The following is a 6,352-nucleotide window of genomic DNA, read 5'->3' as shown; positions in this document are numbered from 1 at the left end:
TTTTCCCACAAAGTGGCTGGTGGGTTCAAACAGCAGAAATTTTGGTTAACAGTCAAGCATGTATATGCATAACTTCCAAGAAATACCACATTTTCTTTAATTTTTATCAATAGAAAATATTTCTGGGCATAATCTACATCCTATGCCACCTTGCCACCACATGTCTGTCAGTTTGTCATTCTGCGGTGGCTTGTGTATTGTTGTGATGCTGGGAATTACGCAACCAGTATTTCAAATATCAGAAGAGTGACCCATGGTGGACAGGTTTCAGTGGAACTTCCAGACAAAGACAAACTAGGAGGAAGGACCTGGCAGTCTTCTTCTGAAAAAACTGGCCAGTGAAAACCTTACAAATAGCAGCTGAACATTGTCTGATACAGTGTTAGAAGATGAGCTCTTCAGGTTGGAAGACACTCAAAATATGGCTGAGGAAGAGCTGCCTACTCAAAGTAGAGTCAACCTTAATGACACTTGGACTGAGTCAAACTTTTAGGGCCTTCTTTTACTGATGTGACAGGAGTCAAAATAAAAAAAAAATGGCTGCAAACATCCTTTAATAATCAGAATGTGAAATGTATGAAGTATGAATCTAGGGAAATGGGAAGTTGTCAAAAATGAAATGGAACACAGAAACCTCGATATCCTAGGCATTACTGAGCTGAAATGGACTGGTATTGACCATTCTGAGTGTCAGAAAAACATATGATCTACTACGATGGGGATGACAAATTGAAGAGCATGGGTGTTGCATTCATCCTCAAAAAGGACATTTCAAAAGATCTCTCCTGAAGTACTAAGTTGTCAGTGATAATATCCATATGCCTACAAGGAAGACTATTATTCAAATTTACTCACCAACCACTAATGCCAAAGTTGAGGAAATTGAAGATTTTTACCAACTTTCCTGGTCTGAAATTAAAACAGGCAATCAACATGCGTTGATAATTACTGGTGATAGGAATGTGAAAGTTGGAAACAAAGAAGAAGGATTGGTAGCTGGAAAATATGGACTAGGTGATAAAAACGATGCTAGAGATTGCATGGTAGAATTTGGCCAGAACAACTTATTCATTGCAAATACTTTTTTCAACAACATAAACGGCGACTATACAAATGGATCTCATCGGATGGAAAATACAGGAATCAAAGCGACTACTTCTGGGAAACAGACAATGGAAAAGCTCAGTATCATCAGTCAGAACAAGGCTGGGGACTGACTGTAGAACAGATCTTCAGTTGCTCATATGTAAATTCAAGCCGAAGCTGAAAAAATTAAAAGAATCCCAGAAGAGCCAAAATATGACCTTAAGTATATTCCACATGAATTTAAACATCAAAGAAGTAGCTAAAGCAAAAGGAAGAAATGATGAAGAGCTGAGCAGAAGACTTCAAAGGGTAGCTTGAGAAGATAAAGTATTATAACGAAATGTGCAAAGACTTGGAGTTAGAAAACTAAAAGGGAAGAACACACTCAGCATTTCTCCAGCTGAAAGAACTGAATAAAAAATTTCAAGCCTCGAGTTACAATTTTGAAGAATTCTATAGGTGAAATACTGAATGACACAGGAAGCATCAAAAGAAGATGAAAGGAATATAGTCATTGTATCATAAAGAATTGGTCAACGTTCAACCATTTCAGGAGGTAGCAATATAATTAAGAACTGATGGTACTGAAGGAAGATATCCAAACAGCACTGAAGGCGCTGGTGAAAAACAAGGATCCAGGAATTGACAGAATACCAATTGAGATGTTTCAACAAATGGATGCAGCACGGGAGTTGCTCACACATCTATGCCAAGAAATTTGGAAGACAATTACCTGGCCAACTGTCTGGAAGAGATCCATATTTGTGCCCATTCCAAAAAAAGGTGATCCAACCAAATGAGGAAATTATAAACGCTATCATTAATGCCACGTGCAAGAAAATTTTGAAGAAGATCATTTAAAAATGGTTGCAGCAGCACATTGACAGGAAACGGTCAGATATTCAAGCCAAATTCAGAAGAGGACATGCAAGAAAGGATATCACTGCTAATGTCAGATGGATCTTGGCTGAAAGCAGAGAATAGCAGAAAGATGTTTACCTGTGTTTTATGGACTATGCAAAGACATTCAACTATGTGGATTATAACAAATTATAGATAACATTGTGAAGAATGTGAATTTCAGAGCACTTAATGGAGCTTATGTGGAACCTGTATGTAGATCAAGAGGCAGTAGTTCAAACAGAACAAGGGGATACCGTGTGGTTTAAAATTGGGAAAGTTGTGCATCAGGGTTGTATCTTTCACCATATTGTTCAATCTGTATGCTGAGCAAATGATCTGAGAAGATGGACTATATGAAGAAGAATGGGGCATGAGGATTGGAGGAAGACTCATTAACAATCTGCTATATGTAGATGACACAACCTTGCTTGCTGAAAGCAAAGAGGTCTTGAAGCACTTATTGATGTAGATCGAAGATTACAACCTTCGGTATAGATTACACGTCGACATAAAGAAAACAAAAGTCCTCACAACTGGACCTATAAGCAACATCATGATAAACAGAGAAAAAATTGAATTACCAAGAATTTAATTTTACTTGGATCCACAATCAATGCCCATGGAAGCAACGGTCAAGAACTCAAAGGACGTATTGCGTAGGAGAAATCTGCTGCAAAAGAGCTCTTTAAAGTATCAAAAAGCAAAGATATCATTTTGAGGACTTAAAGTGAGGCTGACCCAAGCCTTTATATTTTCAATTGCTTCATATGCATGCAAAAGCTGAACAATTGATAATGAAGACCGAAAAAGAATTAATGCTTTTATATTATGCTGTTGCCTAAGAATACTGAATACAGCATGCGCTGCCAGAAGAATGAATGAGTCTGCCTTGGAAGAAGTACAGCCAGAGTGCTCCTTGGAAACAAGGATGGTGAGACTTCATCACACATATTTTGGACATGCTATCAGGAGGGACCAGTACCTGAAAAAGGAGCTCATGTTTGGTAAGGTGGACGGTCAGAAAAAGAGAAAGCTCCTCAACAAGATGGAGTGACACAGTGGCTGCAACAATGAGCTCAAACATAACAAGGATTGTGAGGATGGCACAGAACTGGGCAGTGTTTTTTTCTGTTGTACACAGAGTTGCTATGATTCAGAACTGACTCAATGGCACCTAACAACAACATCAAAATACCACCTTGAAATAGCTCAAAGTAAAGTAACTACATAATCTGAAAGTTAGTAATAATTTTAATACAGAAAAATTATAAAAAAAGAAGGGGTAAATCTTGGTTTGTTTTGTGGCTAGCTTATGGAGAAACAAAGCTAATAGAAAGTTCATCATTTGTACCTCAGAAAATATTAAAATTATGTATTTGAGGACTTATTTTCTCAGAGATATTAAGATATTTCTTTAAATTATAATCAGGCAAATTTTGGCAGTAGAAACGTTACATGTTTAAAAATTTTATGTGTAATATTTTCCTCTTATTTTAATGAAATAATTCTTCCTACATTCATTTTAAAAAGAAAACATTTTAGATTTTCTATTAGGCCATTTGAGATTTTGCAGAATGATAATGAACATATAGTTTTTAAAAAGTTCCTCAAATAGTTTGTTGTTACTTTATGAACCTTTTACTTGTGACATTTTGTCAATTGCTAATGTGCTTTTGGCAAATATGTACAAAGGATTTTCTTTAATGATTATTAGTATTGGAATTTTAATATTGTAAAATTAGTCTAAGTATTTCCTTTACAGACTATTATCACACTTCCATTTGGAGGAAAATGTCTTCTTTGGGATTATAAATGCAGCTTATCATTCTTGAAGAATTCTTCATATATTATAGAAAGAAATGAGTATAGGGATGCTAGTGATTAAACCCACCTCCTTTAGTTTTAATTTATTTGTTGCCCGTAAAGTCATAGGCAAGGGCCATGCCCCTTTTTCTAGTCTGTAGTAACCAGTACAGTGCTGAGACCACAGTATTCACTATATATTACTGTTGTTGTTAGGTGCCATCCAGTCAATTCCGACTATAGTGACCCTATAGGACAGAGTAGAACTGCCCCACAGGGTTTCCAAGGAGCAGCTGGTGGATTTGAACTGCCAACCATTTGTTTAGCAGCTGAGCTCTTAACCACTACGGCACCAGGGCTCCTCCCTATGTATTAGATACACTTATTTTATACTATTTTAATTAGTTTGTTGTCATTTGTCATGCCTGGATCTGGAAAACTTTATGACTGTTACATATTCTAAAAATGGTAATATTTTTGTGGTGTATAATTTTCAAAATAAGATAAAAGATAAAAATATATTTTATATATTTTCCTTTATTGTTACCTATTCAAATGATAGATTTGGTATATATAAAGCAGCAGCATTATAATGGAAAGAATCTATGGCTTGGAGTTAGAATACCTGAGCCTAAATCCTATCTATTCTCTTACTAGTTTTTGTGGCTCTGGGCAATATTATAGCAGAAAAATTAATGAACCACAGTATCAGTAAGATTTATGCTCAAATTCCATCTTTTCTACTCATTAGTTATAAAGACTTGGAATTTTTATCAAATAGTCAGAGTTTCACTTTCTCTATTTAGAAATGGGGGATAATAACATCCATCTACAGTGAAATGAATTCAGGTAGATATCAATGAACTATCAAACACTGAAACCACAGTGGTCTGTCAGCATGTTTCTTCTTATCATTTAACTCCCTGACCCTAGATGCTCTTTGAATCTCTGTGAGGCATAGATTCTTAAACCTTTAAAATTTATAGATAATTTATGTTAACTAGTTTGAAACTTCTAGAATCACAATATATTTTTATAGAATCGAAATTTTTTTCTCTTCTTTTAAAGGACATTATGCAGAACAAAAATCACTTGCCTAATCTGACTGAAAATAATTCATGCATTAATTTAATGGGTGTTTATTGAGACTATATCATGTGCTGGAGACCTGGTGGCACAGTGGTTAAGAGGTATGGCTGCTAACCAAAAGGTTGGTAGTTCGAATCCTTAGAAACCCTATGGGGCAGTTCAACTCTGTCCTATAAGTTTGCTATGAGTGGGAATTGACTCAACAGCAACAGGTTTGATATAGGTTTATCACATGCTGGGAAGCGTATCAAGAACAGAAGAAATGGTAATAACGAGACAGATATCTTCTATGTTTAGTGGATTTTAAATGGATTAGAGATATAAAAGGCAAACGAAAAAGCAAAAAAAATTATAATCAAATTGTGATGTGCTATCAAATGAAGTCAGAGAAAAAGAGAAAGGAGAAAGCTGAAAAATATAACAGTGAATCCTGTTAGAGATAGATAGGCTTCATTGATAAAAATTATGTTTAAGATGAAGAATAGCTAATCATGCAAAGAGTGGGGAGAAAGATCATTCAGGCAGAAGTTATGTCATATGAAAAAGCTATGAAGTGAGAAAAAATTAAGAATTTGACATGTTTAAGTATCCAGAAGAGATCAGTGCTCCTGTATTTTAACATGCATGCCAAAGAGAGTGACATATAGTAAAAGTTGAAGAACTAGAAACAACAGATGATTCCTGGAAAATTATGATATAGAAAGACTTATGGATTTTACTCTACGTGCAATGGGATAGTATTGAAAGATTTCAAGTGAGTAAAGGAAAAAATCTGATTTATATTTGAAGGCTTCTCTTGATGATAAATATACAACGAATTGAAAGAGAACAAAAGAAAAGAAACTAGTTAGAATGTTGTTCAACTAGTCCAGGCAAAAGATGATAATGCGACCTAGACCAAGACGTTGGCAAAATATAAAACCAAACCCACTGTCATCGAGTCAATTACAACTCATAGTGACACAATAGGGGAGGATAGAACTTCCCCATAGGTTTTCTAATTTTGTAATCTTTATGGGAGCATACTGCAACATCTTTCTCCCACAGAGCACTCATAGTTTCGAACTGCTGAACTTTTGGTTAGCAGCCAAGCACTTAACCACTATGCCACCAGGGCTGAAGATGTTAGCAGTGGAGAGAAAAGGAGCATGATTTATAAGGGCAGTGAGGGAAAGAGAGGAATTAAAGATGATTCCTAGATTTCCACCATAGGCCATCTGGGTGGATGGTGATAACATTCACTGAGGTGGGAAATCCCGGGGAGTAGAGTAGAAGACATACTTGGGTTGGAAAAGCTATAAACATTAAATCTAATTCCAAACAGAGATTTCAAATAAGTAGTCAAAAATTTTCCCTTGGGGAAGAAGCCCCGAATAAATAAAGCACTACTGAAGAAGAAGAATAAAGTTGGAGGACTCACACTACCTGACTTCAGAACCTACTATACAGCTACAGTAGTCAAAACAGCCTG

The sequence above is a fragment of the Trichechus manatus genome, unplaced genomic scaffold, assembly GCF_000243295.1.
Source record: "Trichechus manatus latirostris isolate Lorelei unplaced genomic scaffold, TriManLat1.0 scaffold00129, whole genome shotgun sequence".
Lineage (NCBI taxonomy): Eukaryota > Metazoa > Chordata > Mammalia > Sirenia > Trichechidae > Trichechus > Trichechus manatus.
This window is presented reverse-complemented; position numbering follows the sequence as displayed.